The sequence below is a fragment of the Fistularia commersonii genome, chromosome 3 (genome assembly GCF_037954325.1).
Source record: "Fistularia commersonii isolate RoL2024-O1a breed Wild chromosome 3, RoL_Fcom_v1.0, whole genome shotgun sequence".
Lineage (NCBI taxonomy): Eukaryota > Metazoa > Chordata > Actinopteri > Syngnathiformes > Fistulariidae > Fistularia > Fistularia commersonii.
In genome coordinates, this window is record NC_141286.1 from 24,945,403 (window position 1) to 24,970,885 (window position 25,483).

At 42.7% G+C, this 25,483-nt stretch overlaps 1 long non-coding RNA gene across 1 annotated transcript; it reads right to left on the reverse strand.

Moving 5' to 3' along the window:
* Window positions 1-4,257: 4,257 nt before the first annotated feature.
* Window positions 4,258-23,710, reverse strand: LOC147235968 (uncharacterized). The gene is made up of 4 exons (XR_015104230.1): window positions 23,557-23,710; window positions 14,780-14,874; window positions 12,163-12,390; window positions 4,258-4,378 (listed from the first exon to the last, which is right to left on the reverse strand). It is a non-coding gene; the product is annotated as an uncharacterized LOC147235968 (long non-coding RNA).
* Between the last annotated feature and the right edge of the window lie 1,773 nt (window positions 23,711-25,483).

Here is a 25,483-nt window from a genome sequence, read left to right on the forward strand (position 1 = left end):
GTGTGTGTGTGTGTGTGTGTGTTTGTGCCTCACGTTCTCAACATATCATTTAGGCTTTTGTCAATGGGCCGCTTTTCAACTGTAGGAACCTTTTGCATTTCCTTGAACTTTTTCGGGAATTAGTTCTTTTTTTGTGCTTTTAGGAACTTGAAATTCAGTTCCTAGAACCATTTTAACTGGTTCTATTGGAACTATAACATAAAGGTTTGGTGATCGGTGGAACTCATAAGCGACGACCATTACCAGATACCCCTTCCAGACTGTGGCGCGCCCTTTTTAAAAACTATCCTGGTCACTCGCCAGAAAGAGCAAGACATGGCGCTCTAAGAAAAGAAGCTCCGGTTTGGTCTGAGGTCTCAGTCCGAGATGAAATGCACCGCAGACACATTGTGCTGGGCGAGGAGTGTAAATAAACCCACCGTGTTCGGAGCGGCGTGCAGGCGGGCACAGGTGGCCTCACTGTCTGGGAGGGAAAGCATATAAAAACGCCTGCCAAAGCAGAGCCCTTTGTGTCGGTCTCCTCCGTGAGGTCCTTCAAAGCTCACTCTGAATTTGTCTTATAATTAACGAGAGACGGGGTCGCGGGGCGGTTAATAGATCCGACCGCGGTGGCGGGTGATCTCCAACACCAGCAGATGAGAAGGGAGAGAATTGCATGATTTTGAAGGTTTGAAGTCTTGAAAGCTTTCAAGGACAGGCATCTGAGAAGCTCGTTCCTGCCTACATTCGCCGCCGACCATCAGCAGCCGCGGATGACAGGGTGAATGGACGGACGCCACTGTGATTGACGGGTGAAAGATTCGGGGTTTGCCCCCGCCTCCCGCCTCTTGCAATGAAAGCCTTTCCGAATGGGGACTTCAATTTGGAGATAGAGCGCTTCCTGGACCGGAGACATTTCTATTTCATATCAACACGGAGCGTCTTGACGGCGACCGTTTCTTTGTTGTGTTTAAAATAGACTCCTACATGCATATCCACGCTATCATTTCTTTGTGTTTTCTATTATTGGCTTAAAGTGTTTCTAGCTAAACTGCGAATTCCTTCCAACTGTTTGACGGGAGATTTGAGTTTTGTTGTTCCGTCGCTCCGATATTTGCTCCGGGGATGAAACCGCAGACGCGGAGTCGATGAAGGGGCGCTGATAGCATCCGTTCATTGGAAATACGTCTTATCTCGCAGGCAGAGGGAGAGCGGGGAGCCAATCCCGGCTGACGCCCGGGCGAGAGGCGGGGCCTCCAACATCGAGCGACCACCCGTCAATCACGGGGCCGCACAGAGAGACGTCCGACCATTGCTTCTGTTAGCCGGCTGACGGAGAATGGAGAAGGTGGAGAACCTTGAAAGAATTCAGGCAGGAGAGCATGGAAAGTATCCAGATGGAAGAACATGGAGAGAAACCCATGCAAGAAAACATGGAGAAAAACAGTAAGAATAATGGCGGGAACCCAGTCAGGAGAACGAGGAGGGAAGCCAGGTAGAGGAACATTTTGGGGGCGGAGGAGTCAAGACAGGAAATGAATGGTCACAACTTAACAGCAGCACAAACAAAAAACAACCAACCCCCCCCCAAAAAAAAAAAACAAACAAGATAAAGTGAAAGTGAAAGTGAAAGTGAAAGTGAAAGTGAACTTGCTGGAAGCCATGTTAATGTCACAAAGACAGCCTCATTTATAAAAGCACCTTTTCCCCTCCATTTCAGCAGAGTCTGTCCTGACGCCCGGACGGCGGCCGAGGATCAGGAAACCGAAGTCCCCGATCCACGGCGCACGAATAAACCACCCGGCGACTGCAAATGTACTGAGCATTATAGATATATTAGCATTTGTTTGCAGGAGATGATGGTATTTAGTGGAGCTTGAACCCGAAACAGATTGTCTTTTTTTTTAATGATAATAATTGGAGCGAAGGCCACCGGGCGAACGTCCGCCGGCATCGGCGAGGAAAAAGGCACGGCTTCATCCCGAAGACGTCATCAATATTAATGTTATTAATTAAATTTAGCCGTGTTATATCGGTAGATTAACGCCTCTCCCTCTCAAACGGATAAATCTGGGGAATTGTCGGCCCGCCACAACCCCGGTCTCAGGTTTCCACGCTGAGTTATGACCCCATAATCTCATTTATACAAAAGGGAAAAATTAAATTAGTTGGAGTAATGAACCTAGGTGCACTTCATAAACCACTTCATAAGAAAATTCTCTGCTCATTGTTCCCAAAGTCATTTAAGAGACTAATCTGTCGCGCGCCCCCACCGCCGCCGCCACCGCGCCTTCCTCCGCCGCCTCCGCCCGCTCCCACTTCAATCCCAGCCGCTCTTAAAGAGCTGTCAGGGGTCCGGCTCCTCAAACACCACTCCCGGTCGGGGTCCTAGATCAAAGATGAAATTGTACCCGAGGATGTGGAGGAGACGCTGCGGGGACGGAGGGTTTTAAGGGGTGCGATTCATCAAATTAATAAATTTGATTTCCCTCTTCCTGGAGGGCGGCGGAGTAAATTCCCCGCTACTTAAATCAGGGCCGCGCTGACAAGGAAGGAGAACGGGGTGGAGTCACCGAGGAAGGAGGAAGGACTGGCCGCGTCGGTGATATGAGTCTTAACAAATATGTAATTAATGACACACTCACTCCTAATTGAAACCCCTCGGCGTTTTACTCCTCGCAAAGTTGCAGCGCCTTCTATGGATCTGAGGTCGGCGCCACGCGATCCCTTCAATATCCAGTGGACTGATAACTTTTTGGACAGAAAATGTCTCAGAATTTGCCAGCAGCGGCGGCGAAGGACCACGGTAGGGACCTGTGCGACGTGCACCTTCAGCTTTGCGCTCAAAAACAAACTGCAGAAGAAGATGTGGACAGCTTGCAGGTGGAAGCTGCCACGGCGTTCACGGTTCATCAGATGGCCGATGGAAGTGTTTGTATCTTTCCCTCCCCGTATGAAGAACCTCGCTGTCAGCTAATGTTAGCGTATTTAGCAAAAATGCTAAGCTAGGACCTCTTTGTTGGCCCATTTCTTGCTCGTTTCCATTTTTTCGCAAGAAAACAGCTGACGGTGACCAAAGTAGAATTAAGACAGACACCAAGCACACTGGAAGAAACATCTAGTAGCAGGCATGGCTTAAAAGTTAAGATAAGATAAGATAAGATAAGATAAGATAAGATAGACTTTACTGATCCCAAAATGAGCAAATTCAATTGTTACCACAGCATTGCAAGGAAGAAAACTAAATAGTTATAATGGAAGTATATGCAAATAAAAAACATAGATACAAAATGAACAAAGACAAAAAAAAAATTACACAAGAATACAAAATATGAAGCACAAGAAATAAAAGAAGACATGAATAAAAAGTAAATGAATTAAAGAAAGCGCCTTGTGCATGTTTATAGAAAAGTTATGGGATGGCAGGTGAACAGAAAACATGACGTGGCTTAAATCTAAACGTAATATTAATATAAACATAGATTGAATATTAATGTAGATATAGTTAAAAATTATAGGAGAACATGAACATAAATATTAATTGAATATGAATATGAATATAATGACGACAAAAATGTAAATATAAATATAAATGTAATATAAATATAAACATAGATTGAATATTAATATTGATATGGTTACAAATTCTAGGAGAACATAAACATGAATATTGATTAATTATAAATATAAATATAAATATAAATATAAATATAATCATTGCACAAATGAGAGTGGTGGGGTAGCGTAAAAAAAAAAAAAAAAAAAAAAAAAAGTGATGTCTGTAGCATGTAGCATGTAGCATGTGATGTCTGAATTCAAATGTCCCACCAGCCACTGAGAACCCAGTCCTAAGAAGAGCCTTCCTTGGAGTAACAACTAAGAATGGAGGTCTGCGCTCCCACGTTCCTCTTCTCTCCCAATGCACCGAGAAATGTTCTAGATCCTGCAAAGGTTCTTGGAACCGGGAAAAGTTCCTCCTTTGCCAAGGGGCGCTACGGGCACAGGAGAAAAAGAAAATAAAAGTAGGCGTCTCCTCATCATCGGGAGATGTTCCCCGGTGGCTCCGAGATCCCGCCGCGAAGCCTTTTTTCCAAATTAAACACAAGTCTTTCGGATCAGAAAGGCAAACAACCCCATCCACCTCCACAGCCGCCTCCTCCTCCAGACACCGGCGCGTTCCCTCAGGTGCAGCGTCAGAGTGTCAGCTCCTAACTAGCTTAATATCATGTTGGGGCTCTCCTGGGTGCGATACAGCTCGTCGAGCCATCAGAAGAGGCAAAACGAGAGCGAGATCGAGGAACGCGGGAATCCGGGAGAGGGAGGGCGAGAAGCAGATGGAGGCCAGGAGCAGCTGGAGAAAAGAGGAAGCCGCACAGGAGAGAACGTATCTCGGCGCCCCCTGGATAATAAAAGAAACATGGAAACAATAAAGGGCTATCTACTCACGTGGAAAAAAAAAAAAAAAAAAACAATAGGACGCGTCGAGGGAGTGCCGTTTAGTATTAAAATTTAATGCAGGTTCAATAAAAGATTGTGTTGTCTTGTAGAAACGTCTCCAGCTCTGGCAGACGCTGAGAGAGCGGCCCTGTGGGACGCGACGAGAAGCACTTCCTGCATCGCGGCCCGCCATCTTGGCCCTTCCTCCGCCGCTAGACCTTTTACCCTTGAAAACACACACACACACACACTGAGCCGGACAGCGAGCGGTGTATCCCCGCCCACGTTATCTGCGGCGCCTCGCATCTCGATCGCGGCGAGATAAGCGGCGCTTGTTTGGAAGGGTCTGGAGACGCAGACGATACAGAAGAATCGGTTTCAACAATCTGGATGGAGATACGCGCTCTCGTTCATGGGTTTTGGTTCGTGGATCTACCAGGATTATCGGAGCACCGAGGAGGGACGGGGTGGTGGGGTCACCTGTCAATCACTGGGCCGATCAGAGGGACGTTCACACTCTCATTCACACCTGCAGACAAGAAGAGACCTTTCTTTCACCTACATTCACTCTCTTTGAGGGACCAGGAAGATGGATGGATGGATGGATGGATGGATGGATGGATGGATGGATGGATGGATGGATGCATGTTTGAATGATTCGACGATTGGATGAATGGATGAAATAATTAATTATTGGATGGATGATGGATGGATGAATAAATGATTGGACGACGGATGGAAGTATTTATGGATGGATGGATGGATGGATGGATGTAAGAATGAATGAATGGATGGATGGATGGATGGATGGATGGATGGATGGATGGATGGATGGATGGATGGATGCATGGATGGATGGATGGATAGAAGAATGAATTAATGGATGGATGGATGCATGTTTGAATGGATGGATGGATCTTTGCATGGATAAATGGTTGGAAATATTTATGGATGGATGGATGGATGGATGAAAGAATGAAAGAATGAATGAATAGATGGATTGATGCATTTTTTGATGGATGGATGATGGATGGATAGATGGATGGATGAAAGAATGAATTATTGGATGGATGAATGAATGATTGGACGACGGATGGAAGTATTTATGGATGGATGGATGGATGGATGTAAGAATGAATGAATGGATGGATGGATGGATGGATGGATGGATGGATGGATAGAAGAATTAATTAATGGATGGATGGATGCATGTTTGAATGGATGGATGGATCTTTGCATGGATAAATGGTTGGAAATATTTATGGATGGATGGATGGATGGATGGATGGATGGATGGATGGATGGATGAAAGAATGAATGAATAGATGGATTGATGCATTTTTTGATGGAAGGATGATGGATGGATAGATGGATGGATGAAAGAATGAATTATTGGATGGATGGATGGATGGATGGATGGATGGATGGATCAAGATCAACAAAAGTCAAAAGTAAACAAAATCCTAAACAAAGAACAGCAGCCAAAAGCCATACGATGCATCTCCTGCTTCGAGGTCCAGATAGCGAAGCCTCCAGCAGAGGCTTGTTCTCGCTGTCACTCCCAAATCTTCTGCCTTTGCGGTCAAAGAACAACTTTTTTTTTTTTTACCTGACGAGCTCCGCATCCAAACGCCGTCTGTATCACAAGCATTTGTCCGTTTTAATTAGATTTTCCTCCGTACCTTTTCAAAGGATAATCGGGACGTCGGGATATTGACACAGCCTTTGATCACGCAGAGAAATTATCCAGTTAGAAACTGCTCCCGCGCAGCTGTGAGATGTTTCCAGAAGAATGTGCTAATGATATTATAATCTATGCGAGCAATCTGATCTGTTTCACCAACACCTGAGGCCCAATTTTGTTGAATAACTGATGGAATGGAGGACGGCGGGCAAACGGACAGATGCTGGGTCATTACCGTGCAGGTGCGCCGCGCGGGCGGCCTCCCGCCGCCGGGGATGCGCCGTCACGTCGTAAAAAACGCCCGAACCCCCCCGTCGCCACCGTCGTCTGCTTCTCCTTTTAAAAATTCTGACCCGGATATGAGGCAGATTTGTAAATACCCCCACGGAAGAGGGCTCGACAATGGAGGGACGTAAGTAAACTCGAGCCACGAGGACAACGAGGGAAAATTCTGGCGGCGGTTTTTAGCAAAATGGCAACAGATTTGTCGATAGAAAGGCGGCTTCCCGGCTTCTGCAGAGCTCCTCACATTTACCTACACCTGTAACATAATAAATATCTCGCAGGCTTTTTGGCACATTTTGGATTTTACCCTCGCTCAGACCCGCTTTCGGACGCTCGGATGGCGTCCCGTTATTTAAACCAGAGGTTCACAACCTTTTTTTTTGGACCAGAGAAAAGTGTGATGCATCAAAATGTTAGCGGCGTGGAGGTTAAAATAATAAAAATCGTTGTCAGCTTACGGTATTTAATCTGAGTACAACCGTTACACTTTAGATCAGCCATTTATAATCATGTTGTAGTATATTTAAAAAAAAAAAAAAAAAAAAAAAGGTTATTTTTTTAGTACAGGGTGTTTTGTCTGGATGTGGCCACACAGTTTTGAGGGATTCATAGCTTCATTAGCTAGCCGTTTACTGCTAATAATGATATCACCTGCTGCGACGGACCTGTAACTTAGGTAGCAATCTTGATATTTTCTTTGAAATACAACTTTTTTTTACCTTTTTGCCAGCAGTCTGCGACGCTTCTGCGGTCTCGTCGTTCGCTTGCTTTCCTTCCGAAAAAGCCCTCCGGCAACTTTTGTTTTTGCGAGGGCAAGCTTATGCTAGCTGATGTGTGAGATGGCGCGGCGGAGTAAAGTGCGGCAGAAAGAGTCATTTTAGGAAATAAGAACCGGAATGGTTGAATCCCTGGGTTAAACTCAAGGCCCGCGGGCCGGATCGGACCGACAAACGTTTAACTCGGCTTCCAAAGCTAAAAGATACCAGGTTTCAGGGGTTAATTGACCAATCGGTACATTAACAGTAGATAATATCTCATGATTTTACCCGACCCACTTCAGAATAGATTTTCCTCCATGTGGCCCCTGAGCTAAATTGAGTTTGACACCACTGGTCTCATTAAAATATCTATCATTTGCACCAAGAAAGATTGTCTTTGCGGACCGGTACCGAACGATCGGGGGTTGGGGAGCCGAGGGGAGGCGTCAATCATCCTGAGATGTGCATGCGTCCCGGCTTCTTGCGATTTCGATATCGCCAGAAATTTGATTTGATTGAAATGCATCGCACCGGGTGCCGAATTCAGCTGCATTATTCATCCATTCATTTATTATCTATATTGCTTATTCTACATTCGGGGTTGCCGGCTGTCGTCGAAAAGGACGGTTCGACCTGGATCGGTGGATAACAAAGATACAACTGCTAACTCTTTCACGAATCTGTGAGAACACGCCGATGAGCGTCACCCTGCGATCATCTCCGTTGTTATTACAATTTTGTCCGCAATGGATTTTTGTTAAGACGTGGGTGGAGCAAGGAGAGATTTCGATGTTATTTCTTTCTCCTTTCCTGTCAAACAACCCCCGAGCCTGCTCCTCGCCGGTGGATCCGTCCGCAAAACCGGCGAAACGCGATAAAAACACCCGTATTACGCTCCCCCTATGGTGCTCCGACATGCTGGAAAACAGAAAACATCTCAACAGTAAAGTTTTGACTGTGAAGAACTCACATCCGGGGAGCTCCGGGGCGTCCGTGTTTTCACGAATTAATCAAATAAATAAGTAAAATACAATATTTCTTGTTTTTGGACGCCGATACCGTCATTTCTAAAAACAAAAAACGGGCGAAAACGCGTGCGAACGAGCGTCTCGGACAGAACGGACGACGCAAAAAATAAAAAACAAAAGTTGGATATCTCGGCGCCTGAGCTCCGAAGCGAATGTGCAGTTTATATCATTTTCTGATGAGCGCATCACGGCGCTCCCGTGTAGTAAAGCGGTAATAGCATCTTGAGCTAATACGCCATTAAGAGATTTCTGCTCCGGCGGCCGAAGGCCGGATTCTCGTCGCCGCCCCGACCGAAGGCACCGCCGAGAGTTCGCGTAAATCCATCTGCTCGTGATGTTTTCCCGACGCCGGGTCGGCTTCCCCCCGGGGACCGGCGCCCCGCCGCTCCCCGGCGTCGACGCTTATTCGCACGTCGAGGATCTGAATAATTCGCCTCGACACCGCGGATATACGAGGTGACCCGACAACAACAGAACGCGTGCGAGGGAGACGGATCCCCGAGGAGTTTGATTTCTTGGCTCGGCGCGCCGCTCGCCAAATATCTCCCTGATTAAGTACGCTAACTCAGATGCATGGAGGCTGATACTCTGCCAGCTTGGCTTTGGCTTCGCTCCCTGGGCTTGACTGACTCCACCGTCTTAAGTACTGATCCAGCCGGGCTCCCTTTTGTTATTATCATGATTTTCTTTTTTTTCCCAACCTCCGCCTTTTTCTTTTCTCTATGAGTTTTCAAGAAGTCAGTAGACGGGATTTTCTTCTGTTTGCCTTCCCTAATTGGCCTGGTCGTCTCCGTGGGTAGCCCAGGTTTATCTGGCCTGGTGGTGGTGGGAACTAATCCGCACTGGTCATCGAACCCCATTTTGTTTTTTCTCAGAGACTCTTAGAACGCGTGTGGGCCTTGTTTCCTTCCCTGCTGGATTCCTTACTACAATATTTGCAAGGTCCAAATGTGCCTCACAGTGCTTCTTGCATTGCTTTGGCTTTTTCTCCATGCAGTATGGCAAACCCGCCGGCTCTCAGCCAGGTAGGTAGTCAGGTGGTCAAAATGTCCCTTGTCACGGTCAGGTGATCAGATGGTCATCTGATCAGGAAGTCAGGTGGTCAGGTAGTCATAGGAAATAGTAAAGTAGCCAGGTTGTCAGGTGGTCAGGTAGCCAGGTAGTCTGGTAGTCTGGTAGCCTGGTAATCAGGTGGGTAGTTAGTCAAGTGGCCAGGTGGTCTGTTAGTTGGGTGGTCAGGTGGTCAGGTAGTCTTGTAGTCTGGTAGTCAGGTGGCCAGGTGGTCTGGTAGTTGGATGGTCAGGTAGTCATGGGAAACAGTTAGGTAGCCAGGTGGTCAGGTGGTCAGGTAGCAAGGTAGTCAGGTAGCCAGGTAGCCAGGTCGTCTGGTAGTCTGGTAATCAGGTGGGTAGTTCGTTAGGTGGCTAGGTGGTCTGGTAGTTGGGTGGTCAGGTGGTCAGGTAGTCTTGTAGTCTGGTAGTCAGGTGGCCAGGTGGTCTAGTAGTTGGATGGTCAGGTAGTCATGGAAAGCAGTTAGGTAGCCAGGTTGTCAGGTGGTCAGGTGGTCAGGTGGTAAGGTAGTCAGGTACCCAAGTAGCCGGGTAATCTGGTAGTCTGGTAATCAGGTAGGTAGTTAGTCAGGTGGCCAGGTGGTCTGGTAGTTGGGTGGTCAGGTGGTCAGGTAGTCTTGAAGTCTGGTAGTCTGATAGTTAGATAGTCAGGTAGTCATGGGAAATTGTTAGGTAGCCAGGGTGTCAGGTAGTAAGGCTGTCTGGAGGGTAGTTGGGTAGGTGGTCATTTAGCCTGGTAGTCTGGTAGTCAGGTGGCCAGGTGGTCTGGTAGTTAGATGGTCAGGTAGTCATGGGAACAGTTAGGTAGCCAGGTTTTCAGGTGGTCAGGTAGTCTGTTAGTCTGGTAGTTAGTTAGGCTGATAATCTGGTGGGCTGGTAAACGGGTAGTCTGGTAGGCAGGTGGCCGGGTGGTCTGGTAGTTAGTTGGTCAGATAGTCATGAAATAGAGACAAATGACCGGACCACCAGTTGGCAAGTCAGCTGTTCAGGGAGCGGGGGTTCCAGGTGGTCACGTGGGCCGAGTATTGTTAGAATTTTTAATCCTAACAGGAGCGTTCAAATAAGAAAATTCAATTTCAATATTTCACTTCTACACTTACGTAACAGGCCGATTCGACTCCTAGCCAACGTTGCGGCAAACATCCTGCACTGGAACGCATCCAATCGTCACGGGTCACTTTGGAACGTGATTCTCACGGGAAACAACAAATCCAAAAGAACCTTTTATGAACGCATGATAAGTGGAAGCGTGAAAAGTAACCCCACGGCAAACCTCCGATATCCAAGGGCTCCATTAGCGCGCAAATTTGACCCTGTTGGTGGTTTTCGCTCTGCAGAAAAAAACCCGACGGTTCTAGTGCTCAACATCGTCTCCGTTTCACTGGATTTCTTTTCATAGATATTGCTGTTGGAATTCGAGGCTCTGCAGGGAGAAGAAGCACCGGCGCGGCAATTAAATCATGCGCAGACGTTAATTTCACGGCTAGTTTACTGTTTACTAACCACTTTCGGGTACATGTGAAGGTGGCATAAGAAAAAATAAAATCAAACTTCCCAAAGGGCTTTTTATGAAGACCAACCTGGGGAAGCATCAGCCGGCACGTTCGGCTCGGTGACGGTAATGTCCAAAATAACTCACAACACCGGACTAACTAGCAATTACCTGCACAGGTCACGGGTCAAACGAGACCCATTTTTATTTTTTTATTTTTTATTTTCGTACTCAACCCGGGTAATTTTATCCGCACCGGTAATTACGTTAAACTGTCGCGCCATTAAAACGACAGCTGGTTGAAACGTTAATGGCTCGGCATCCGAAACAGAACACAACCCCACCAACCCCACCTGCTTTGCCTGCTCACCAGGAGAAGACATTTAAAGTGACAGATGTCGTCCTCCCGCCGCGGCGGACGTGACACGCCAAATGAGATGGGGTCACGCAAAGGTCAGAGGTCAGGGTGGAGGGGAGGTCTAAAAGTGATGGCTGTTTAGTATCGAAATGTTGTTTGGACTGCGGAGGGTTCAGCCAGAGGACCGGCTGGTTTCCATTCATTACGGCAACCGCACTGCTTCTTTTCCCTTTAAATTTATTTAAAAAAAAAACAAACAAAAAAAACAGCCATTCATATTCTGGAAGTGACTACCTTAATGAAAACTATGAAACTTTATTAAATAACCCCCCCCCCCGATATTTGCAACTCTTTTTTTTTCTCCTTTGAGCGTTTGCATACATTTTATCAGAAGGAGAAATGGGATTTCGGCAAAATGCCTGTTGTGAAGTGGCGAGGCGTTTGCTAAATGACAGCGATTTTGTTCGCCTACGCTATTTTGTGAGCTTTATATAACCGCACACTTTTTTTTAAAGCAAAATAGAGAGAGCGCCGACTCGTCTCGGATTCATTTCAGAGAGGCTGATAATATTGACCGACGAGCATGCTAGTTTAGCAGACACCCAGAGAGGCTTCACTCGCCGCAGAGTGCAACAAATCAGATCGTAACACTGCTGTCTGAGGACGTCTCGTAGCCGAAACTAGCAAAGTACTTCAGGCGACTCTTGCTCGCTTGGTGGAACCGGCATCCCTCCAACTGGAAAGTCGGCGTTCTGATCCCTACATACCGAAGTGTCCTACGGCAAGACACTAAACTGCCCAGTCGCTCCCGACGGTATGGTTAGCGCCTTGTACGTCATACGTGAGTACAAAAAAATCCCAGACCATTATCAAGATAAATCCGAAAATCCGAAATTGGTGGAGAAGGTCATGCGTGTCCAGATAGTCTACCGTGGAAGAAGAACAGGGAACTCCTTTAGCTTTCTGTGAGCCCCGATTAGCCGATGTGGCTTTTTGGGATTCAGACGGCATCTTAACGCGTGGCTCCGATCTAACATGGGTGACATGTCATGAAGTTATGGGTATTCTCACCTCAGAGAAGGTTCCAGGTTCCATCGGAGGTCCACCGGGTTTTTCCTTCTCTGGAGTCTCAGTCTTCTCCCCGCAGAAGTTCTCTCATGCAGCTCCAGCTTCTCATCGTGTTTTGGAAACGCTGAAAACCAGCAAGAATTCGTGCCCCATGTGGTTCTCCACGTGGTCCAGAGAGTGGCAGCTGGCCAGTTTCCAAGCCAGCGCAGAATGTGATTGGCTCCTGTGTTCCTGGGATTGTGGGATAAGAAGTATCAACAATGAAAAACAGATTTAAAATGCAGTAGGACCTCGGCTCAGCAATTTAATTCACTCTTTGACTCCGTCCAATTTTTTTTCCCATCAATGTAAACCCCATTGATTCGTTCTCCGGTCCCAAAAACATGCTGCTCTCTTTTGAAACTTTTTTAAAGGTTTATTTGTGGAAAAAATACAGAAAGGAATTAAAGATACCCTTAATTATTCCTGTGTTTCTGGTGGTTTTTTTTTTTCTTCTTGCCAGCACTTGTCCTCAGGATTTTCTTTTCTGAATCGGCAAAAAAAGAAGCCTTCTCGCAGGAGACTCATGCTAATGCTAATGCTAATGCTATCTCCAGTTGTCTTTCATTCATCTAAACTATCAATCACTATTTTACTTCTTTTAAAATATGAGACCTTTCCTCAGTGAACAAAGTCGCCCCTTTAGCCACGTCAGACGTCTTTAGCGCATCTTAGTTCTTCATGATGCTACAGATGGTTGGTTGACTTAGCTGTGTCGTAATAACACCAACACCGCTCTCACATTTAGCTATCATTTCCTTCTTCAGATCAACCGTAACGCTTAGCTTCTTCTTAGCGCCACCATCACTGGCACATGGAACCTTTTCTGGAGCCGTAATGAGGCTAACTTACTGGAAAGTTATAACAGGAGATGTAAACAGCGTGGAGTAGCACGCGCTACAACACCACAACACCGATAGCTAGTCGGTTGCTTTGTGCGTTCATGCAGGGAGGCTTGTTCACAGCTCGATTCGAAATTTGATCGAACACTCCGTTTGTCGGCCGATTTGTTTGCGATTTTGCGCGTTCGTAAGCCGACGTTCCGCTGTCTAACAAAACAACGGTGAGTCTGACGAGAGAGGTTACCGAGTAGTTCTGTTCTGTCGTCCCGTTGTCGTTGTTGTTGTGCTGAGTATTTGAAGGCCGGTGACGGGATGTCAGTCCAGATTTATCAACGATGCAGAGAGAAATCCACCCTGACAACAGGAGCCAAACACCAGCCCGGGCACGAATTCAGAATTCTTCCCTCTTCCACTCGGCTGCTCCCTTCAGGGGTCGCCACGACCAATCACCTTCCAGCATCCAAGCCATCGGGGTCAAGCTCTGGCACGCCAGTGAATTGTACTCCGGCCCGCCAAGCCACACCTTCATACCAAATGACGATTACAGCTAGCCTGCCGGTATGATAGCCTACAGCGCATGTACCGCTAATACACAAAATCCCAGAATGATCTGCTGGTGTTTTGACCATCAATACAGGACCTAGAAACGGCATCTCCTCTGTTGACCGTCGTCATAGCGACCTTATGCTAACACTGGCACCGCTCTACCCCTTTTGAAAAATAACGAAAAGAATGGCAGAAGATCAGAGTATATAAGCGTGTAGCAAACGGAGGTATAATTAATATTTTCTTTATGCACTTTTTCTTGCAACTCCAAGACATGGGCTTGAATTGTTTCACATGCATTGTAAGATATTATTATTAGTTAATTGGTTTATCATGTTTTTTTTTTTTTTTTTTTTTAATTTTTACATTTATTATTAGCCTGTGGAAAAAGGTTAAGGGTGAAATTTAATTCAGAAGGCTGCCAATAAATAAAAAAATATGTTTATTTAATTTGCATTTAAGAAACTAATCCCATTAATGTGTGTTGATTTTGCATGTTTGCAATATTAAGTATAGTACTAAGCTTTACTTATCCTAAAAACACAAACAAAAAAACAGATGATTTACATTCTGGAGGCAACGTAAAAATGCTGTTTTTTTTTTTTTTTTGCAATCAACGCCTTCATCTCAAGTGGACTGCGTTTAATATTCAGAGGTCTTTAGCAGCTCGTGGGGGATTCTGGATGGAAGCACTCAGCCAGGAAGAGGAAAAAAACAATCACCGCACGACTTCTCTCACCGAAAAAACAGCCGTTGTGGTTCACATCCAGCGCGCTGCATCGCGCTAGCGCCAATAGCATGATTACATCGTGCTGGATTGTGCTAACCTTTCAATAAAAAACATGAATTGCAGCAATAAGTCAGCTAAAAAGTGTGTCAGATTTTTGAAAAACAAAAAAAAAACAGATTGAACAGGGGGAGAACGGTTGGACGGAGCCGCAGGGTGGATTTTTGTGTTTGCTTTATTTTTTTTTTTCTCGGCAGGGCTGACGGACGGGATGACGATGGCGGCGTTGTCGTCCCGGTGTCGGATGAACTATTTGCTGATCTTCTTCAGACACCAACTCCTCCCCGTGGAACCGTTAATAAACAAAAGATTTCTTTGCAAGAAAAATATAGGAAAAGTAAAGAGAATCTGCGGAGGGAACGCAAATAAAAGAGAAATAGCTAAAGGTGAATTTTCTCGGACTCACAGATTCTGCTACTTCTTATTTTTCTTCGGAGGAAGGGATTTCAGAATTGCAGAAATTCCCGTCTTATTTTTCAGCTTCTTGCGACTGCTTGTCTTCTGGAAACACACATTTTCACATTTTGGTAAAATAGGGGTCATCTAATTTTTTTTATTTTTCGGGATGATACAACAACTTTAAGAGATAGCAGACTGAATCAGATATTTACAGAAAAAATTACAGAAAAAAAAAGAAAATGAGAACTCGTAGAGACGTAGATTCATCTTAAGATAGATAAATAAATAGATAAGAAACTATAAAAAATGTATTTAAAAAAATATCAACCATATCACAGGAAACAGTTACAAATGAAACAACAGAGAAAAGTCTTTAATTAACGACAAATTAGATGTATCAGTTAAAGCAATCTAAAATGGGAATGTATTTATTTATTCTTGCATTTACTTATTTCTTTATTCGCTCTTTTATTTCTTTTTGCATTTATCTTATTTTATTTTAGTTTAGTTAATTGGTTTGTATTTATTTTATTTTATTTCTTTTATTTTAGTAATTTTGTATTTATTTTTATATCTCACTGTGATGTATTTTAATAGAAGCTAATCGTAAATTCGGACCACATATATAGATAAATAAAAAAAAATAAATGTTTCTTTTCATTCAAGGCTCTGAACAGAAAACATCAAATGACAAAAAAAAAAAAAATACAAGGACCCCTAGGTGAGGCGTATATTCGATTTCAAATTGATTCAAACCCCGTCCAGAGAAAAACAATCCGTCAGGGAAAAATATACGTAGAAGCGCCTTGAAGAGGACGGCTCCCTCAAAGAATTTAATTTGAAACACCGTTGCGCTCCCGCACGCCGCAGCCTGACAGCCGGTCGCCATGTTTATTGAACAAACGTCCAGGGCGGTCAGCGGAACACCGACTGCGCGCCATCAAACACTCCTGGAGTCCAGGTCGCTATGACGACAAGCCGAACCGAATTGGATGGAAGCGTGACGCGAAGGCCGCAACTCACGTCGTGACCCGTCATGTAACCAGACTGGTTACGCTAGGCATCGTTTGCTGTCGTGCAATTTCACCATTATGGCTGATTACTGAATTAATAAATAGCGTACTGGAACACACACACACACACACACACAGAGTAAACTAATGGCCACATCCCTGGCTTGTGGTTCAAACTACTCTTTCCGCTCTGTTGATCCTGCTCTTCATGAAACTTTTCTTTTTTTTTTTTTTTTCTTTTTTTTTTTTTATCTCCTGATTCAAAACAGTTTTCCGTCTCGGTTCGTGAAGACCGCGGACAGCGTGTCGCGGGAAGCCCGCGGCGAGCGAGGGGAGGCATCGTGGAAGAAGGCTGGAGCTGAAATAACAAAATGACAAAAAAAAAAAAAAAAAAATGTTTTTACTTTTTTGGAACTGAATTATTTTCTACATCCCCTTTGATTCGGGGGTCAGGCAGGTTCCTTTCCCATCAGATTTGCATCCTTCACATAATTACGGGGCCGGAGAAGATGCCAAAGGGTTTAACCTGTATGATTAACATGAGAAAGTCAACTTTATTTTTATTTATTGATATTTTCTCAAGAAATTCGCAGCAACGATCAGAAATGTTCAATTTTCACCTCCAGTTATTATGATAATTGTTCTTGTTGTCATAGTTAATAATAATAATAATAACACTGATCATAATAAAATAGCAGAATTAGTGTAAGTAGATTTAGTAACAATACATAAATAATTATTATTTTTTATTCATCCAACAATGGGAAAATTATATCAAATGTATAATAGGTTATATGAAAATATTAGTATTCCCTCCAATATTAACATTATAATTAGGATCTCCAGTAGATTGTTATCATTTTTATTATTACAATTATTAGTAGTAGTAGTACTAGAATTAGTAGTAATAGTAGTAGTAGCAGTATTAGCATCATTTGCAGTGTTAGCATTAGCATTGTTATTATTTTTAGCATTTGTAGCATTGCTATTAGCATTTTTAGGATTATAACAAGGGAACTAAATCAGTTTCCTCTAGCAGTTCTTGTTGCTGTTGTTATTATTATTACTATTAATGGAAGTAGTAGTAGTAGTAGTAATTACTGTAGTAATCATAATTGTAGTTGTAACAACATTAGTATAATATGTTTGTCAGAAAAAAATAAATCTAAGTAATCAGCATAATTATGAGTATTAGCATTTGTATTTTTAGGATTGTATCCTGCAGGTAAGCATCAGCAATTACTACGCGATGGTGTTACTGACCAGCAGTTGCTGTGTTTGTTGTGGCGCTCCGAGCTCTGATCAAACATGCAGTACAGTGGCTGAATTTGAATGTGTTTCTGTCCAATAATAGCTTTTAGTGGAGCTTTTGAACTATTCCGGGAGATCTGCAGACAAACAGCGCCGAGAGCACAGCTCTCAGCAAAGGCGACCGCGACATGACCGAAAAAGGAAAAATATAAACCGGGCGCCGACCATTCTTTCAAAGCTTTGAGAGGGGAAACGGCGGCGCGGGTCCGGGTGAGTTCTACAGGGAGAAGATCGGTACAAATGCGAAACTCGGACTCCACGGTAGAAGGGGAAGCGGTGTCACACCTGCGGGGAGTTAGTTTTCCCTCTGAAAAGTGCCTCGCTCTGTTTCGAGGGTTTTTTATTCTCAGGCCCGAGTGGAAAAAAGGGGGCGTCCGCTGCAGGATGCTGCCTGTGGGGGATCTTTTTTTTTTTTTTTTTGCATGAGTAGATCTTTATGAGGGAGAAGTCAGAGTTGAGGAAACCTGGAGCGAGTGAGAAGGCAAGGAGGATGAAGATGCAGACTTTTTGTTATTATTATTATTATTATCATTATACCGTGATTGACTGACGACGGTTGCAATTAATGTTTGAACTGAATTTGAGCAGATGAGTGAAAGCAGAAACCCAAATGCAGGGTGAGAGTTGCAGATGGATGAATGAATGGAGGGATGAATGAATATATATATATATATAACAATGAAAAAAAGTTCAAGAAAATAGAATAAATATTAATAACAACAACAACAACAATAATAATACTAATAATAATAATAATAATCATAATAATAATGATTATTATGATTATTATTATTATTATGATGGTTATTATTATTATAATTATAATTATGATTATAACTATAATCATAATTATAATTATAACAATAAATAAATAACTAAGATTCATATTGACATTACTTATTATTATTATTATTATTACTATTATAAAATAGTAATAATAACAACAACACTACGTATAATAAAATTGCATTATTATTATTATTAGTGGTAATAGTAGCAGGAGCAGCAAATATCAGTATTATTCAATGATAATAATTATTATTATAATAATCAAAATAATATTCACAATAGTAATAATAATACTACCACTAATGATACTAATTTCTATAAAAATACAATAGTAATAATAATGAAAACAACAAGTATTATTATAATTGTTGTTGTTATTATTATCATCCTATCATAAGTAGTAATAGTAGTAGAAGCAGCAATATCAGCATTTTAAGCATTAATAGTATAATTTTTGTATAATTAGCATTGCAATAACAATTGTTAGCATTATTGTAAGGGAAGTCGATCAGTTTCCTCCTGCAGTTTTTGTGTTTTTTTTTATCATCATTATTAATTATTGTTATTATTATTACGATTATTATTTTTATCGTTGTTGTTTTTGTTTGTGTTGTTATTGCTGATAACATTGTTAGGGAGTAAAAAAAAAGAAGGTGGATGATTATAAGTTCCAGGGGTGATAAGGAGAGATAAGCAGGATGGAGAAGAGCTGGAGATGAAGCAGAGGTGAAGATTTGAAGGTTAACACACACACACACACACACACACACACACACACAGCGCCCATGTCGACCACCTGTACTTTTGTACAGGTCTGGTTTCAGGTCTAGTTTCTTTCTTTTTTACAACGATAGTGCGAGCGCAGCAAGAGTTAAGAGGTTTGAACCTTTCAAAGTTCAGGGGAGATTCAGACACGGCTGCTCCTTCGCTGTAATCTGGCTGGTAATAGAGTTTCTCTCGGGCCGGCTGAGAGAGAAAGGGAAAAAAAAAAAGACAGAAAATCTCCCCGGCGCTCCCATCGCCGGCACGATAACTCGGCCTTGTCTTGTCTAAAGGCCCGCAGATAAAAATCCCAGAGTCTGAAGTCATGTTGTATCATCTGGGCTGCGAGAGTCGGGAAAAAGAGAGAGTTGGTTTTCCGCGAGGTCTCGTCGGGGTCGAAAAACTCGCATTTTCCAGATTTATCAGTGAGAGAGTGAATGGTTGTTTTTTTTCTTCATGCATGCGACTGAATGGATGAAGGAACGAACAATTGATTGAATGAATAGATGAAAATATAGATGAAGGGTGGATGAATCCTAACAAACTGCTTATTATACTTCTATCCAGGTCATGATGTGTTTAAGAATATTTGAGAATTGGTGTTTGGAGGTGATTTCCCCTCAGAAAGTCATTTAATTGTAAATAACTACATGATTTAAAATTTAATATTACACACTATTACACAGACACTCGTGGCCACGTATAGCGCCCAGTTCAGTGGGTTAAATAATCCAAAAATTAAAAAAAATAAATAAATAAAATGAAATAAAAATAAATAAAAAAACATATAAAATATATATAAAAATTCTGAATATCACAAGGAATATTAAATTTTCTTTATCATGAATCCTGTTCTGTCAACCCCTATTTTCCTGCAGCAGTCGGGCAGAAACGTCACCCCCTTATTCATCCTCCGCATCATAGAAACTGTTTGTATATTACAAATTTAAAATTTATACAGCATTATGCAGACACGCTTTGTCACTTATGACACCCAGTTCAGTGGGTAAAATAATCTAAAAATAAATACAATAAAAATAAATATAAAATAAAATTAAAAAAATAAATAAATAAATAAAATAAAATATATATATATATATATATCGTAGCGTTTACACTTGATTGACGGAAAAACGTCAGTTTAATAAGCGATAGCTGTTGTCGGCCACAGCCAAGCCAATCAAGCCTCAATACCCCAGTTCCTGCCCAAATCCAGGCACCCCCAAATTTCTGGCACCCCAAATTTCTTGCACCCCAAAACCACACTCACAAAATCCCCATTAACCCCAAAATCACACAGAAACAAGCATCAACCAAAACCCCAACATTTGTGACATGCTACACTATATATGAAATACTGAGTATCACAAGGAACATGAAATTCTCTTTATCAAAAATCCTGTCCTATTTTTTACTTTGAGATTAACAACCAGTCACTATGAATCCGTGGTCGGAGGAGCAAAGGATAAACAAGGAGGGGAAAAGTAGGGAAAGGAGAGGAGGTGATGTTTCTGCTGCAAGAAAATAGGGGTTGACACTTCCTGTTTTGTCATAACCAAACACCGCAAGACCTTCACCGGCGCTCGGAGGTGAAGTAGTGGAGGAAGATGGAGGAAGCCCAGGTAGGAGAACGTTAGGCGAGAGAGAGGATATCCGAACAGGAACCCTCTGAGTTAGCGGTTAGCATCGCTGCACCTCCACGCCTCTCCTGGGATAATGAGAATAATTCCAATAATCAATATCGGCTGGACGGTCAGCGCTTCCGCCTCAGAGCGAGAAGATCCCGGCAGAGCCTTCATGTGTCCTCCAGGCTCTCCGGTTGAATTTGAGCAGATGAGGGAATCCCAAGTGCAGGGTGAGAGTTGCAAGTAAAGAATGAATAAATATATATGTATAATATATAATGATGATGGTGTCTGTAATCATAATTATATTGTATTAATGATACAATGCAGGACTGCTTCAGAAAATTAGAATATTGCGATAAAGTTCTTTATCTTCTTTCTGTAATGCGATTACAAAAATATCATACATTCTGGATTCATTACAAATCAACTGAAGTATTGCAAGCCTTTTATTATTTCAATATTGCAGATTATGGCCTACATCTTAAGAAAACTCCAAAATCCTATCTCAAAATATTAGAATATCATTATAATCGCATTACAGAAGATAAAGAACTTTATCACAATATTCTAATTTTCTGAGACATTCCTGTGATGTAATGTAATGTAAAATTAATAATAATAATATAATATAATAACAATAATAATAAACTAAGATTCATATTGATAATAATTATTATTGTTAAATTGTAACAACAATACATATAGTAAAATTGTTATTATTACTATTAATAGTGGTAATAGTAGTTGTAGCGGCAATATCAGCATTAGTATTATCATCATTTTTGCATTATTAGCATTGTGAGTACCATATTTAGCATTATTATAATGAGTTTCCTCTTGCAGGTTTTGTTGTTATTGAAATTACTTATTATTTCTGTAATTATAAAAACCCGGTTTCCACCGGGTTCAACAGTTTCCTCCCACAGTCCAAAAACATGCAGCAGGAAAATTGGAATAAACTGGGAAAAATTCCCCAAATGAGTGAGTGAATGATGTCTTTCTTCATACGTGTCCCTGCCGCAGCCTACTTAACATGTTTTTGGATCGTGTTCAAATCCAGTATGTCCGTCTTTATATTCCGACATTTTGTTTGTACGGCCGGAGTTTCCGTTTGCTCTCCAAGGCGACGCGTCTCCTCCTCGGTATCGTCCTCCTCAGCGAGGCCGCGGCGAATTAAGCGCCGGCGCAGGTTCCCCCCCTTTCCGGTCCTGATAGCTACGCACATCTTTTTGTTTTTGGTTGGTGCTTTTGTTTGCAACCTCGGAAACAGAAGAAGAGGCTTCTCTTTTTTTTTTTTCTTTTTCCGGTGAGTCGTAATTTGATTGACTCTAATTGATTGGCGGCGGGACGGCTCCTGAAGCCGCGGGATAAGGAAATGAACCAGGAGAGTCAGCGCCGGCTAAATTAGAGACCTCTGTTTTGTTTTTGTTTTGTTTTGTTTTGTTTTTTTTTTTCCCCACCAATTGGCATTGCAGAGCTGGGTTGTGATTTTTTTCCATCAATGTGTGTTTGTGTGTGTGTGTGTCGTAGGTTATCTATTTTGGCAATTAGGGGATCGTCCTCGGCGCCGTTTGGAAAAAAGGTTATTAGCAGCATGTGATGTCAGCACCGTCTCTTCTGCAGTCCTGCTGTTTTCGTCACTGTGTTTTGGAAACACGGCGCTTTTCATCTCAGCCTTTATTTACATTGTTCTCTAAATTCATTTGCATTGCATAACGGTCTATTTATTTATCCTTTTTTTTTTATTCATGGCAATTAAAAATTTGCAGGTGGGGAAGGGAAATGGCGTTGGACTCAGGTGGTTTGGAGCGGACATTTTTAATAACATTTCAGCGCCGCTGTGTTTAGCTCTCACACCTCAGAGCCAGAAGGTCTGACAGGGAATCTCCATGTTTTTCACTTTTGGTCCAAAAGTCAAGAAACGTGCAGGGAATTCAGCGGAGACCCTTAAACTGTCCAGACGTGTGAATAAGAGGGTAAACGGTTGAACGTCTCCGCTTGATGTTTGCATGTTTTCAGTACGAATGAGTGAACGATTGCATGTCTCTAGCGAGTGAATGAATGAATGAATGAATGAATGAATGAATGAATACTGACTTATGGAAACACATCAGGTGTTAGTATACTGCTCAAAAAAATAAAGGGAACACTTGAACAACACAATGTAACTCCAAGTCAATCCCACTTGTGTGAAATCATAGTGTCCACTCAGGAAGCAACACAGATTCATTTTGACTTGTTTTAAGGACATTACATCAAAGTTGGATCAGCCTGGACTTTGTTTTTACACTTTAATTTTGAGTGTGATTCCTAATCCAGACCTCCATGGGTTAATACATTTGATTTCCATTGATCATTTTTGTGTGATTTTGTTGTCAGCACATTCAACTGTGTAAAGAGCAAAGTATTTCATAAGAATATTTCATTCATTTAGATCTAGGATGTGTTTTTTAAGTGTTCTCTTTATTTTTTTGAGCAGTGTATATAGTACTAGTTTATTTTCCTCTGAACATCCATTTTTGGAAGATAATTAATTTCCTTTTGTACATTTATTGATTTTTTTTTTTTTTTTTTTTTTTCAATATGGCGCTGGAAGACGGTAATCTGTGGCAGCAGCTCCTACTATTTTTACCTCTTATCTTATGTGTAAAGGATGTTATGGCGTCGTGTACCTTTCTGGAAAGAACAACTCGCCGCCGGCTTTTCCCTGACGTTCACTATTAACATCACCCATGCATTATTGACCGCCGATCAGCAGCCGTACATCCTTTAAGGTCGGGCCGGTGGTTCTGATGTGATGCCGTTTGAGAGGCGGCGACACTTTACCCCTCCGCTGCATCCTTTTAAATAATTAGCCAGTCAGTTTTGAAGTAGCTTAGCTTGTAGCCTCGCTTCATAAATGTTTGATACCTTTGTGAGTCACCGAGCAGTTTCCTGGACCAGGGGGCAGCTCATGTCAGCTCCTATTGATACCGGTGTGTGTGTGTGTGTGTGTGTGTGTGTGTCCCCTTGGAAAACACTATTACTTTATATTTGCTCAAGCCTTACACCAGCTCCTTGTGCTCTTAAAAAAAAAAAAAAAAACAGGGAAAGCACTCTTGCTGATGGAGCTGAGGGTTTTAAAACCTTTTCAAAAACAAAACAAAAAGCCCCGGTCTCTAAAAAAAAAAAAAAATCTCAAGTTGGCCGCCGACACGTGGAGCAAAGAGCAGGAAGAACTCTGGTAAATACACTTGAATGAGAGTGAGGAGGGTAAAAGTGTGGTGTGAGGTTGTTTCTACCTCCAAGTCTTCTGAGTGTCCATCCATCTGCAGCCTCAAGCAGGACTTCCCTCTTGGTCCAGCTCTTCTAAGCGTTTCTCCTGGGTCTCCTCCAGGCGGGACAACACCTGGGATGGTCGAAACTCCTCGCCGTTTCTCTGAGGAACATCACCTGAAGCCCTGCGGAGGGAAAAGCGATCCGGGTAACTAAATGCTAACAGGTTAAAAACCGGATCATCTCAAGTAAACGGTTGATCCGTGCAAGGAGGGCTTCGACGCTCCGCTTTCACATCATCGTAAAGGCCTCGGAGGCCGGTTTATTTCCGATCGAGCGTTAAACCCTTTATCTGAAGAGCCGCCGTCTCCGGAGACGGGAGGGCGATTCCGCAGCTTCCCTTCATTCTCCGACGACGAAGCGGCCAGGATTGTCCGATGGTCGAGCATTTCAACATTCTTTTGGAGTTACCCTCCACTTATTTCTTGCGCTCCTGAAATCCGACACGAAGATTTCGTGATGTGCATTGAAGTCCCGCCGGAGGGCGAGGAAGGCGGCGGGAGAGCGGCCAACAGATGGCCGTGACCCCGGCCTCGTAAAACGGGGTAACCAATGGTCCAGTCGAAAATGAACGGTTATGAAATCTGCATCTGGACAGGGACAGCCAAACGCCAACATCTGTGAAATACCCGACGGCTCGGAAGAAGTTTGCAGCTCCTTTCGAAAGATTATTGGAAAGTAAACTCTCGGATCATTAAAACTGGTTGATTAAGAAAGCATGAGTGGGTGGAGGCCACGTCTGGCAACGGAGCTAACGGGGAATTTTTTTTTTTTTTTTTTTCGGAAGAGCAGCGCCCGGCTGCAGCACCTGGACGAATCAACCACAAGTTTTTAAAAGACGGGAAATAAAATCGGTGGATAGCGTGGTCTTACGGTACCGTCCATCTTCTGCCAGGAGGACGAGGCTTCCTTCTCCCAGGCCACTTGGTCCATCCCTTCCCGAGACCTTCCCAAACTGGCCCAGAGGTCCAGGGTGTCCTGGTTTTGGTCCTCGACAGCTTCTTCAGTCCGCTGCCATCAGGAGGGAAACTCCAAAAGACGTCTTCATCCACCAGGTTGTCAGGGAGCTCAACTCCCTCCCTGCTCTGCCCTCGCTACCCTTTCACCCCCCTAAACACCCACATACTGTGGATTCTTAGAATCCCCATCCACACACACACACACACACACTTGGAGTCATCAAGTACCTGCCACTAGATCTCTTTCATGGACTCACTTACTCATTCACTTCAATGAAAAATGCACCGTATAACCGTTGATGCAACTGCACTTTCATACTTTGCAACTGTAGCTTAGTCACTTAAAAAAAAAAAAAAAAAATCAAACCCTATCATATCTATCGCAGCATAACTTGTCATTGTTTGTTGTGACAAATTATTTATAATTTTTTGGTACTTTTGCACCGGGCGTTGTAGAGTAACATTATTTCAATGTGTGAACGACATTGTCTTTCCTACCTGAAGCTATCAGACTTTTTAATTCCTCTCCCTTCGGCCACAGGGAATCTTAAAATCTTAAAACCTCAAAAAAAAAAAAAAAAAAAAAAAAACTCACCCACTGTAAATTGTAATGGTTTATACTGTAATAATTTATCTGTATATATGTTCATAACTGTGCGATATTTCATTGAAGTTCCATGTGCAATATCCTGTCATACTCTTGTGCACTCCTTATCTTTCACTTGTTACTTAAGACACTTTATAGTTTATTTGTATTTCTTTTTCTCCCATTTTCTCTAATTTTTTTTACTGTTTATACAATTTTTCTACTATTATTAATTATTTTGATTTTTTTTTCTTGTAACTCTGGCACAACAATTTCCTTCGGGATAAATAAAGTTGTTTTTATTCTTATTCATAAAGAGATTGAACGGTGAGGTCTTTGTCATCCCCA